At 40.2% G+C, this 13,204-nt stretch overlaps 1 protein-coding gene and 1 long non-coding RNA gene across 2 annotated transcripts in view; one reads left to right on the top strand and one right to left on the bottom strand.

The window, feature by feature from the left end:
- n4bp3 (NEDD4 binding protein 3) overlaps positions 1-6,657 on the bottom strand; it is a 37,146-nt gene extending 30,489 nt beyond the window's left edge. The window contains exon 1 of the mRNA XM_004541055.6: positions 6,402-6,657. The gene's annotated coding sequence lies outside the window, so the exon portion shown is untranslated. The remainder of the gene's footprint in view (positions 1-6,401) is intronic.
- A 509-nt stretch (positions 6,658-7,166) lies between these two features.
- On the top strand, positions 7,167-12,089 carry LOC143421797 (uncharacterized). Its single transcript, XR_013101382.1, has 4 exons — positions 7,167-7,226; positions 7,416-7,480; positions 8,045-8,119; positions 8,464-12,089. It is a non-coding gene; the product is annotated as an uncharacterized LOC143421797 (long non-coding RNA).
- Positions 12,090-13,204: the final 1,115 nt, after the last annotated feature.

Genomic DNA, 13,204 nt, shown 5'->3' with positions numbered 1-13,204 from the left:
GGAACATCTGTGCCGAGTATAACCTGGAAGTCCCGAGGTCAAAATGGGAGATGCCCCCAAGGGTGGTGGAGAATGACCGAGCTAAGATCCTGTGGGACTTCCAGATACAGACGGACAAAATGGTGGTGGCTAACCAACCGGACATAGTGGTGGTAGACAAACAGAAGAAGACGGCCGTAGTGATCGATGTAGCGGTTCCGAATGACAGCAATATCAGGAAGAAGGAACACGAGAAGCTGGAGAAATACCAAGGGCTCAGAGAAGAGCTCGAGAGGATGTGGAGGGTGAAGGTAACGGTGGTCCCCGTGGTAATCGGAGCACTAGGTGCGGTGACTCCCAAGATAGGCGAGTGGCTCCAGCAGATCCCGGGAACAACATCGGAGATCTCTGTCCAGAAGAGCGCAGTCCTGGGTACAGCTAAGATACTGCGCAGGACCCTCAAGCTCCCAGGCCTCTGGTAGAGGACCTGAGCTTGAAGGATAAACCGCCCGCAGGGGCGTGCTGGGTGTTTTTTTTTTTTATATATATATATATATATATAGGTATATATATATATATATATATAGGTATATATATAGGTATACATATATATATAGGTATATATATATATATATATATATATATATATACAGGTATATACAGGTATATATAGGTATATATATATATATATATATATATATATATATATATATATATATATATACCTGTATATACCTGTATATACCTGTATATATATATATATGTATATATATATATATATATATATATATATATATATAGGTATATATATATATATATAGGTATATATATATATATATATATATATATATATATATGTATATATATATATATAGGTATATATATATATATATGTATATATATATATATATATATATATATGTAGGTATATATATATATATATATATATATATACCTATATATATATATATATATATAGGTATATATATAGGTATATATAGGTGTAAGAATGTCCATGATTTTTTTTTTTATCCATGACCCGTCTCTAACGTTTCTTGTAGTCACTTTCTTTTGTTGTTGAATGTATCAATAAAACAATAAAGAAGAAAGGGAATAGAAGCATTTTATAACACAATTTCAGCCTTGCTTGTTTAGTTGGCTATATTATAAAAGAAGTTATGTGTGTACAGATTACACATGTTAGACCTCAAAGTCTTTGTTATGTTAAATTAAACGAAACTTAAAATTAAAAACAATAAGGGCTCCATATCCTTCAATATTTGGTTTACAGAGTGAAATAATTATGAAAAGCTGGTACGCAATCGTGAAGCAATATTAAATGGAATAATGTTGGACCTCCTTTTGCCTTCAGTGATGCCTTAATTCTTCATTCACAGATTGAACAAGGTGCTGGAAACATTCCTCAGAGATTTTGGTCAATATTGAGAGGACATGCAGTTTGTTTGTTGGCTGCACATCCACAATGTCGCTCTATTGGATTGAGGTCTGCTGACTGTGGAGGCCAACTGAGTACAGTGATCTCATTGTCATGTTCAAGAAACTAGTTTGAGATGATCTGAGCTTTGTGGCATGCTTTCATGTTGTTTACATCAGCAGTCCCCAACCCCCGGGCCACGGACCGGTACCGGTCCTTGAGTCGTTTGGTATCGGGCCGCGAGAGTTGAGGGCGGCTCGGGTGTAAAATTTTATGATTTTTCAGGGTTTTTTATCATTGACTCAGTTTCCCTGGGTCTTTTCTCGTGTTGTAGTTGTACGGCTCATTTTAAAAGAAATAGTTACACGTTACTATAGCGGCCAGAATGCATTAAGGGGTAGATGTTGTTGGCGGTTTTCAGGAGGACGCTGCTAATAAAGTTAAACATTTACACAGGGAATTTGCGTTTCTTATTATATTTGCAAAATACCACAGTTTTTGTCTTGGTCGTATCATTTTATTTTGTTGCATTTATTTGGACGGTCTGTGAAAATATTGTCTGACATTAAACCGGTCCGTGGCGCAAAAAAGGTTGGGGACTGCTGATTTAGATCACGTTCTGACTCCACCATCAAAACGTTGCAGTAAAAAATTGAGACCCATCACACCAGGCAACTTTGTTCCAGTTCTCTATTGTGCAATTTTGGTGTCCCAGTGCGAATTGTACCCTCAGTTTTCCGTTCTTAGCTGTGGCGTTTGGTGCAGTCTTCTGCTGCTCTGACCCATCTGCTTCAAAGTTTGACGTGTTGTGCACTCAGAAATGCTCTTCTGCATAGCTCGGTTGTAATAAGTAGTAATTAGAGTTACTGTTGCTATTGTTCTCCGACCTCTGATTTCAACAAGACATTTTCTCCAGAGATCTGCTACTACCTAGGTATCTTCCCTTTTTCAGATAATTCCTCAGAGATGGTTCTGTGGGGAATCCCAGTAGATCTACAATTTTTAAAATACTCAGCCAATCACGCCAGATTCAAAGTCACTTAAATCACCTTTCTTCCCCATTCTGCTGCTTGGTTTAAACTTCGGCAGGTCGTCTTGACCACGTCTATATGCCTAAATACAATGAGGTGCTGCCATGTGATTGGCTAGATATTTACATTAGATATTTGCAATGAGGGGCAGTTGATAAAGTGCCTGCTGAGTGTATATCAATAGCTGTCTGCTTGTGTTTGGTCTTCCAAACACTATACAGGGAGTGAATGAGTGTAAAAGCCAAATACAGCTTTAGCACTTCACCCTCCTGCCCCCACATATCTGGTTCCAAAAATTAAAAAAGCTAAAATCGAACCATAAAAACAGGAGTTCACTAACCATTGGGTGACATTACAGCGGCTATATTCATACTTTCATACAAGCTCCTGGTTTTAAATGACATAATAAAAAAAGAGAAATACAGCCTCAACAAGTCTTCACCGCTGATCCACTTAACTACCTGTGAGACATAAGGGAGACACTAGGAGGTCATGGAAGCTCACTGTAACCTTTAAAACCACCACGTTGATTTCTTTTGAGAGCACACGATGTGACAGCAAACTGAAATGCCGTTGGAGAGAGCAGAGCCGCGGCTACCTCGACGACCGCTACTTGTACACGCGGATATGAATACAACAATGCCCACTCACAGAGGAGGGCTTTGACTCATGGCCTTTTGTTCTGCAACACTACAATTCCTCAGAATAAATAGGAGACACGGGCTGAGCGCAACGCAACAGACACACACAGAAGGTAACCGCTGCTGCTGATAACTACAGGGAGGAGGTGAGTGTGAGCGCTTCTCACAGGGAGATAAGCCCGATCAATAAAAACACAAGCAAGCGATAAGGCTGAGATGAGGTAAACAGGTTGCATTTGACTCACGGGAAAATGTTGCGTTCTATAAACGAGTGTGTAGTCCCAGGATGAGGCGATGCCAGAGTGAGCGGCGGAGCTATTCACGTCATCCTTCTGAGTTGGTGACATTTAAAGACAAAAGGGTCTGTCCGGCCTCCTACACTCTCAGACCTTTCCCCTCTGAAGGTCAAAGGGTTCGGTCTGTCTCATGAGGATGAGGTAATTGTTAAGCAGTCAGTTGGGAGGTCAACTCACCACGCAGTCAGTTATATACCACCAAATAATGGGCAAAGTACACTTTTGCAGGGATTAAATGTCAAAAAGTGAGTCTGGCAGTTAAACTGATTTTGATTGACAGAAATGAGTGTGGGCCACCAAGCCAACTCCCGATGATGCCAAATCCACCCATGCTCACTCACACTTACACTTAAACCTGTTATACATCATGAATCTGTGATGTTCTGTACTTTGCAGTACTTATGTGAAAGTGTGAAAGTTGGGGACTTTCAGAATATCTCTGGCAGATAGCGCTGGACAACTTTAGGATTAAACCTGCATAGCAGCCATGTTACCTCATAGATAAACAATCGGAATCAGTGTTAGCCAACTGACACAACCACTGCTCTGCAGGTTTAATTTGCGAAGTTGTGACTTTGCTGCATTTAAGTTTCAAAATCTGTTAAGAGGAAGTGGCAGGAACGGTAAAATACTCCCAAAGATTAATCTCCAGCTATAAGGAAACACCTGCCACTCGGGGCCAATGATTAACTTGGGTGTGTTCTCTGTATGGGCACTTGTAACCTGTGAGTGAGAACAGGGGCCATGCTAATGCAGCAAGCATTGTGGTTCACATGGTTAACACACTGGTTAGAAATTACACAGAACTTGCTGCCAGTTACTTACACAGTTCCTGATAGAAACTACTCTTGACTGTGGTGGGTTCGAAAGCTAAACAGCATTAAATCAAACCGTGGCAGAATAAAGGCTGGCAGCCCTGCATGCTTGGCCAGGTCCTGCAGTGATTTTCTTAACCTGGCCTGGCTTTAATTGCAGTGACAGACGGCCTTGAGTGCAGATCAGGCCAAGCCACGGGGAGAGGGATGAGCGAAGGGGAGGAGTGTTGAGTGTAAGAACATGACACTTTCACCTTAGTGCAATCAGACATGGAGTTTTGGGGATGACCGCACACAAAACGCACAAGGAGAATAGGGTACGGGATAAGCTCGGGATCAGGAGAAGTAGAACAGAGGTTGGAGGAAAGGGGAAATCTGTGGAACGCTGAGGCGGAGCAAAACCAGTGAGTGGAAGGAGAGCTGATTAGTGTTTGATTAGGTGGCTAGCCTGAGGGGAAATATCACATGAGGAGGACTGTGCCATTACTGCTGTGCTCTCCCCATTCCACCATCTGCTTGAGTGTAGTACACATGATTGGCTTTCTGTGCACTTTTGTGCCACAAAATAATATCAAGATAAACAGCATATTGCATCGTATGGAGCACATTTGGGGGGGAGGACATTCAGTTGCACCTTTGGTGCCTGCATTAAAACAAGCAAAGTATGAGAGTGCAGAGCTGGGAGAGCCCACTAAACATCAGTCTGATTGATGGACCACAATCTGGATCCTCTAATCTTTACTACGCTCACCAAATAGTCAGCAGAATATGTGTTTCATCAGCTGCTTGTGGTTTAGGGAGACAGACACAGAGGCACACTCACAAACGCACACTCACCGGGGGGGAGCATCAGTCCCCCAGAGCTCAAACAGCTGAACGAGGAGCTCTCATCAGCTGTTTGGCTGATTCTGCTGAGAGAAGAGCACCAAAGACTGACTGTGTCAAAAGAAATAAATAAAAAGCCCTAAAAAAAATCCAACAATCTCCCGCATAGAGCTTAGATTTAATATTCTAGAGTGTACAATGTGCCTATAAATAGTGTCACAGCCTTTTTTTTCTTTAATAGATCGAGAGCACATGATCATTTGGGATTATTTGAGCTTAAATCAATATACAGTGTGACAGCCAAGGTATTAGTTTTACACTGATACAAAAGAGAGATCGTTATATTTGCTCTGCAGATTCTTCAAATAGTTATCAAATTATTACTTCTCTTTACTGATTGGCGTAACAAGTTTCTGCACACACACAAAAAACAAACTACATGAAAGCAATCTGCTGTCACAGACACAGAGGTTAAAGCTCTGATTGCAGAATTTTATCTCCTGGGTGATCACATGGAGGAATGTGTTTTTATGTGGCGACTTGAAGCCTAAACAGCACTTAAGCTGTCTGGGTGATTGCCATGCAGTGACGAGCGCAATCTCACAGCAGCAGAGACAGCAGCATCACCCCGCCATCACCTCCAATCCTAAATTACAGGAATGGTTAGCGCGCAGTCTCCAACAACAGCCTGCACTTGTCTCTCTGATGTGCGCTTGCTCTTGCGTCAGCATACGCCCATAACCACGGCAGTCAAAGGACTCCTTCTGCAACGCTCCGCGACTTCTCGGGTCAGAGGTCACCTGTGGCCTCTGGTCTCCACGACGACAGCCTGGCAGTCCCCAAGACATCCCCCCACAGGCACCAACCTCCTTCCCCCTCCCACGCCATCCAAACACAGACGCTCACAGAGAAACAGCTTTTGTCCCCAAACTCCTGGGCATCAAACAGAGAGCCAAACATTTACAACCGTGCAGGCCCAACAGTAGAAGTGCAGGAGACCACCAAAGCTGCAAAGTGACCAGAGTTAAAGGCTAAAAAGAACAAAAATATATGGGTCCACCAACCCCCCTTCTCTTTAACATACTCACTGACAGGGTGAAAGCACTGCAGACGGCTGGGTAGCCGTAAGGATTAACCCTGATTTAGGAGCTAAAAACTTTGGGAGAGCGACACTGTGTCACTTTAAAGGCTTTAATCTGCACAGGCAAGCTTATCAAGCGCGGTCCTTTCACGTCTTAAGTTTTTATTTATTGATTGATTTATTGGATCATCATTGACCACAACGCACCATGCACTGACACAATTTCCAGCTGCAGCTCTGCATGCGCAGCAGTGGAAGCAGATAACGGCAAGATTGGGAAAAACAAACTGGCACTCACCATATTCCGCATGCAGGACATCTCTGGAACCAGCACGGCCACTCTGCTGCAGTTCTGTATCCCGGTGCTTATACGCAGGGAGGAAAAAAAGATTTAAAAAAAAAAAGTAGAAGAAAAAAGGTGGCTCCCCGGGGGTATTTTCCAGTACTTTGGCGATCGACCGGCGTGGAGAGAGTGGAGTTCAGACTGGGACTGTGTGGTTTCCCTCTCAGAGGTTTGAATAGCGGAGAGCAGAATGAGGGAAAACACGAGAGGCAGGGAAACATGCGCCTGTCCTGTCCCCCGGTAACGCTGACACACTTAGCTGAGAGGAGGAGAGGCAGCGACATCTACCGACAGTAGAAGCTCATGCAAGAAAATCAGAAGCAGCGTGGATAATATGATTAATAATAGCAATAAAACAATAAAGTAATAATAAAAATAAATAGAAATATTTTAGGTGATACCAGAGCTAGACTATTAGCAGGCAAAGAGGGCGAACACTACTGGAGTACTCACTTTTAGTAGTTTTAATCTATACAAATTTGTAAGAGAAAAATCAGCTGATTCATACGGAGCCCCTCTGATGACATGGTCCAAAAAATAAATAAATTGTGGCCACGAAATATCATTTCGAGGCCACGAAATAGGTATAACGTGCCCTCGAAATACTTATTTGTGGCCACGAAACACTTGATGAGATATATATATATATATATATATATATATATATATATATATATATATATATATATATATATATATATATATATCATCCCAGGGCACATTCACTAGAACCTGCGTCAGCCATAGTACGGAGTCCTTGCTGTTGGTGATGTCCTTAAGGTGAGTGTATTATATTTTATATTTATTTCATATTGTTATCCCGCAATTCGGCAGTTATTTATTCAGACCTATATTGTTATTATGTTCTAAAGGGTATCTGCTGACGTTTCAAATGTTGTATCCTCATGTTGTTACTACACGTTGTTTTGTTGTGCTAATATGTAGCCGTAAACTCATTTTTAACTGTAGGACGTGCGGCGGCCCCGCAGCACACTTTCAAAGTAGAGCAAGGCTGAAGGCTACTAATAAACGAGGTATGTTCAACATAAAACCTTAGTTCTCTGTGTCACGAAGGTGTCTCTCTTTTACCCTGGCCACATCACCATACTAGCTGGTGCAACTAATCTGGTCTGGACAATAATAACAGTTTTAGATGGAAAGCATCTTAAAATTGCCTTTTTTTTTGCTGAACATCTCCTTTGAAAGTAGCATCATGTGAGTCACACTTGTTAAGGTAATACATGCTAAATGAGCCGTAGCTTTCAATGCATCACCGGATGATGATGATGATGCCTTGCAGTTACAGTAGCTCACTGCGGGTATCACGTTGCCAAGGGAACTAATAAAGCATACAGTGATCGGAATGATTTTGTATTGATGCAGGTTGTCATTGCTCATGCTGAACTACTTAAACTCCAAGTAGACGATCGCTCCATTCCTCATTACCATAGATAATATCTAAGTAATAAAACAATCATTATCAAATTCTGATTTGCCATAGATAAAGTGATTTTATAGGTAGGCTATCATCTAAAAATCTGCTACATAAAATTTATAACTGAGTGTAAAAATACTTATTTCATTTTCATGTGGTTTAGAGGTCTCGGCTGCGAGAATTCTTAACAGAGCGTAAAGCTGAAGAAGATGTGATCAAGAAACTTGAAGATGAGAATGTAAGCCACTGCAGCTGTTGCTGTGTGCGTGCGTGTGTGTCTGTGTGTTTGTTTTTGAACGGAGAGCCGCAATCCACAATTTGCTATGCACATTCTAAAAATATTTATTGAATTTCATATTTTTGTTTAATCAGTGACATTAATTAATGACGTGATATGTTTAAAGAGTAATTTTAAAAGTAATTTTTGTTCATCTTATGTTGGACAAATGTGTACCACATTACCAAAAGTATCTGTTATCAAAAGTAGATAGCAAAAAACAACTCTAAAATATGCAGTTGTATGTATTCATTGTTTTTTTTTAATATTGACAATTTTATTAATTTGTTATTTATATTTTTCAGATTGATGAAACTGTCATTCCCTTAATGACAGACAGTGACCTGGCAAAGTACATCCCCAAAGTTGGCGATAGAGTCTCCACTGTGGCCTTCTGCTGACAAGCAACACTGTCACGGACGTCACCATCCAGGAAAGAATCTATACTCTCAAGGCTACGACATAGACTGACAGGAGTTGAGGGAATGCCTCCTAAAAAGAAATTGTCTCAGTGGGCAGAAAATACAAATGCAAAACGAACAGTGAGACGAATTGAGGTTGGCTGGATGGATTTTGATGAGGAGAAGGGTGGGTTCAAACAGGTGAAGTCTGTAAGTGGTGGTGGAACAAGGCATTTATCTGTAGATAAAAATGAAACAGTGTCAAATATCAAACTTATGGCTGAAAATCTGTTTTTCCCCAATGGCACCTCAAAAAAACCCAAAAGTCTTTCACACTATTCAACTCATATTGAGAGCTCACAGATGCATGTGGATGCTTCCAGTACAGTTGATGAGTTGTATAAGCAAAGTAAAGTCAAAATTCTGCGACTTTATCTGTGTACCAGAAAGAAAACACAACAGCATCCCCAAGACGTAGAGGCCGATCATGCAATAACCCAGCCCTCTGTGGTAGATCTCACTGGCAATGAACCTAATCAGGCCGCTGATGATCTGTTGGTGGAAAACATAAATTCAGAACCATCAAACTTTGTAATTAATGATGGAGCTTCCATAAGTGGATATTTGGAACTGAATGACACATTACCATGGGATGGTCTGCCAAATGTAGGTGAAAGTGAAGATTCTGATGCAGTTGTTATTATTAGTGGGGATAACATGGTGGATATTAGTGTGGTTGAACTAAACCCTGAAACACTGTTTACAGAAAAAGAGTCGGATCCACCTCATCACACATTGTCTCTCTCACCGGGGCTGACAGGAGAGGCCAATATTCCTGACCAAGCAACCCCTGAACCACGATCTTGTCCCGTAATACTGACTGTTAGAAGAGGTCATTGTCTTACTGATTTGATCAGTGCCTTTAAGGACTCAAACATTATTTCATCTGAGGTCAATATCAAAATGTTGTCACCAAATGGAGAGCTTGAACAGGGGGAAGGAAGTGGTGTTTTGCTGGACTGCCTGACAGAATTTTGGATGGATTTCTTTTTTTTTTATTATTTTCTTTTTTATTTTCTTTTTTTTTCATCAATGTGATATTTTTTCCTCAGATATTTTTATTAAAGTTTCTGCATCCATTTTTACAAAAGACAAATTGAACAATATGCCGTTTTCTTCTTGAAGAACATAAAACAATATGAAACATACACTCCCACCTCATAATTATAGGAGTACCAGTGGGTGTACAAAAAGAAAAAATAAAGGGTCCAATCTAATAATACGAGTAGCAAACCCTGGAGTACAAGATAACAGTTCCTGAGTGTACAAGAGAGATGTGGAGAGTTTCAAAGCCCACACCCCCACACAGACACAGAAAAAACAAAACACACAAACCAAGAAAAAAAAACAAAACAAAACAAAAAACCACAAAACAAAAACAAAACACAAACATAATGAGTGGTCAGCTTAGTTGTAGAGATTTCTATGACAGCTGCACATTGGGAGTTGAGGTGAAAGTCCCATTCACCCGGCATGACTTTCAGTGTGAAGAATGGCAGGCTATAGCTAGAGTGTTTGTTGTAGGGTGGAAACAAGCTGGTTACTTCCCAGTGAAGCTTGCAATACCCTTTCTGGAGGAGATATTGTACGGCTCGACAACCAGTAGTTTAAAAGATTCCTTTCTTTTGTACGTCTCACAAGAAGAGCGATCTGTTCTCCTGAAGGCTTTGGATGACTTCAATTCAGTGGATACAGATGAATTGCTGGAAGTACTTGATGCACATGAGTGCAAGCAGGTTCCTACCAAGGACACACTGCTCCCTGTTTTGGCACAGATAGGACACAAAGTACTTATTCAGGCCCCAATGTTTGTAATCAAGTGCTGGCGTCCCGTTGTGGGTTCTGTAGCTGGTTTACTCCCACCAGAAGGACTGCATCATTTCATAGCAGAAAAAAAACCGACTGTAAAAACAGTGAAGGAGCTTCTAATCTTTCCAGAGGAGATGACAGCTGCCCAGTCAACAGTTTCTCGTTACCTGAAAAGACACATTGGAGAAATTGATTTCAATTATCTTCAGCTTTTCCTGCGGTTCTGTACAGGATCCAATCTGTTGGATAAAGCCATACTAATTGAGTTCATAGAAACTACAGATTTCCTCCGCAGACCACAATCCCACACATGTGAATGTGTACTAAAGCTGCCCCTTGGTTATCACAGCTATCCAGACTTTCGCAGTGAATTTAACAGCATTCTCGCAAGCTCTATGTGGGTGATGGATGTGGTGTAGGTCAGTGTTACCCAACCTTGGTCCTCAAGGCACTCTGCCCTACACGTTTTAGGTTTTCCACCCTAACAGTTCATAGAAACACGGGTGTAGTTAACAGTAACATGAAGGAATGAATGTGAATGTTCAATAGACTGGGTGGTTAAGTTCTCTTAACAGTGTAGCCCGTTGTGCCTTTTTCATGTGCAGCCTTTTTTTTTCATCTGGTCAGTAATTGCTTTCTTAGTTTCTCCCCCCAATTAAAATAGTAAGCTAAAGGGAATGTTCAGGTTTTTGGAAGTGGAGTTACCTGTAGTAGACAGCACTTAGCACTCTGATTTTGCAGAAGCAGCAGTGAGTGTTGGGGACAAAATAAGGCAACAAATTGCTTGGGGAATGAGACCACAAAACAACACCAGTTTGAAAATACATATACATATTTAAATAACATTTTCAGTGCTTCACCTGGTAGGAATCCATACACTAAACATAGAAGTGCATCTGTTCCTGCTGCACACATTGTTACTGTGTTTCTGGTTAGTGCCAAAATAAATGACTAATTTTAACATTCTAATACTTTTTTACTACAGGAAGAGTAACAAATATTTCCAATATAGCATACAGTAACAGTTCTACAAACTGGAAGATTGCTGAGTGCTGTCTACTGTATATACATACATAAGTACAACACCATTACAAATACCATATTCCAACTGATTAAGCATGTTCTATATTAAAGTATTTCAGATGTTTGCAGAAATCTTAATAGAAACAAGAATGTGAACCTTTATGTTCCTAATGGGTTTAGAAGAAAAGTTGTCAATTACAGAGATTGGTTACATTGTAAAGAGGTTTGTATAACATTTTAGAAATAACTGTTATTTTATCCTGTTATTATATGCAAAATACAACCTGTTTTTGAGTATGGTGTATTTTGAAAGACACCAGTAAACCATTCTCATTTGTACAAAACTTTGTCCTCTCTGTTACATTCTATACATCTTTAAACATGAACATGTCTAATGACACCGCTGAAAGTTATTTAACTACTCATTCTATAATGTCATACACGTGCTGTGATTTTTAAGAAAAGAAGCCGTTCTTTATCAAACATGGGATTGCTTTAATCTATTCCACAATAACAAAATTATAGGCTCAAGAAACATTTGGAGCATTGGTGACACAACTATGATTCTACACTTTAGCCTACTTGGTCTTCTTGTCTAATTGATCACAACATTAGATATATTGCCAGTCTATGTGGTTGTTATCCAAGGTGCTCTTGTTTTTGTTAGAAATGAACACATTTTTGGTACCAAAAACTATTATGAACAACTTTTGATGCTTTAACAGTGTGATAAGTTTAACTCAATCCCAAAAGGATTTATTTTTTTCTAACCTGTATCATATTTTAGTTTAATACTCCACGCTTTGTAGCTACCAAGAGCAAGCAACACTTCATGATGAGTTAATTTACTGACATGGATAAAATGAAAATTATGTTATACAGTCTTTTCTGATAATTTTGATACAAAGACAAGATAAGTACACACTGGAGAAAAATAATTACTTAATAATAAGTACATTAAGCTGTAGGAATACGTACTGAAGTACAAAATGTACTACATTTGTATGTTTGTGTCCATTTAAGTAGCCTCAAATAACTGTGAACGAACTGTATCCCTGAGATGAAAATATAAATCAAGGGCCTGGGACATGGTAGATGGGAATTCCAAGCTTGATTCCTCCATTATTATTGTGCACAAATCAAATACTTGCACATCACATGGGACTGAACTAACAAAAGTGCAGCTATTTTTACACAAGGTCAAATCTTCTGTCAGTGGAACGAGACAGTCTTCTGCACCCCAAAGGTGAGGGGCCATGTACATGACATCAGGTATCCCACAGGGCACGTTGTTATTCTTTGAGGGCCTTATACGGTGAGCATTCCAAACACTCCGGATGTCATTCAATACCTCCTGATGAAGAAACAAGAATTGGGTCAGAGCTGTAATACAAGGCATTTGTAAAATGGTCGAAAATAAGTGTGGTGCATCCTTAAATGAATTGAAAAGCAGCAATGTTTGGATGCAGTTTAATGAAAACCAAAGGAAGAGGGAGTGATTGCAAAAAAAGAAAAGAAAGAACCACACCAGGCAAACCACTGAGTTGTGGGATCTGGGCTTTATACTAATACTAATCTTGGTCCGGATGCGCAAAGCTTTTCAACTTTATGCGCATAATACAGGTGACAAAATCAATATTTTTCAATCCCATGAGGGGATCCAATATCACCTCAGACCTGAATGTACCAATGATAGAGCGCTGAAGAGTTACTGATGCGTGAAGCCTCTGACTGCTTTTGACAGACTGGCAGT

This window comes from Maylandia zebra, linkage group LG2 (assembly GCF_041146795.1).
Source record: "Maylandia zebra isolate NMK-2024a linkage group LG2, Mzebra_GT3a, whole genome shotgun sequence".
Taxonomy (NCBI): domain Eukaryota; kingdom Metazoa; phylum Chordata; class Actinopteri; order Cichliformes; family Cichlidae; genus Maylandia; species Maylandia zebra.
The sequence above is the reverse complement of the archived record's forward strand: the minus strand, read 5'-3'. Positions and strand labels throughout refer to the sequence as shown.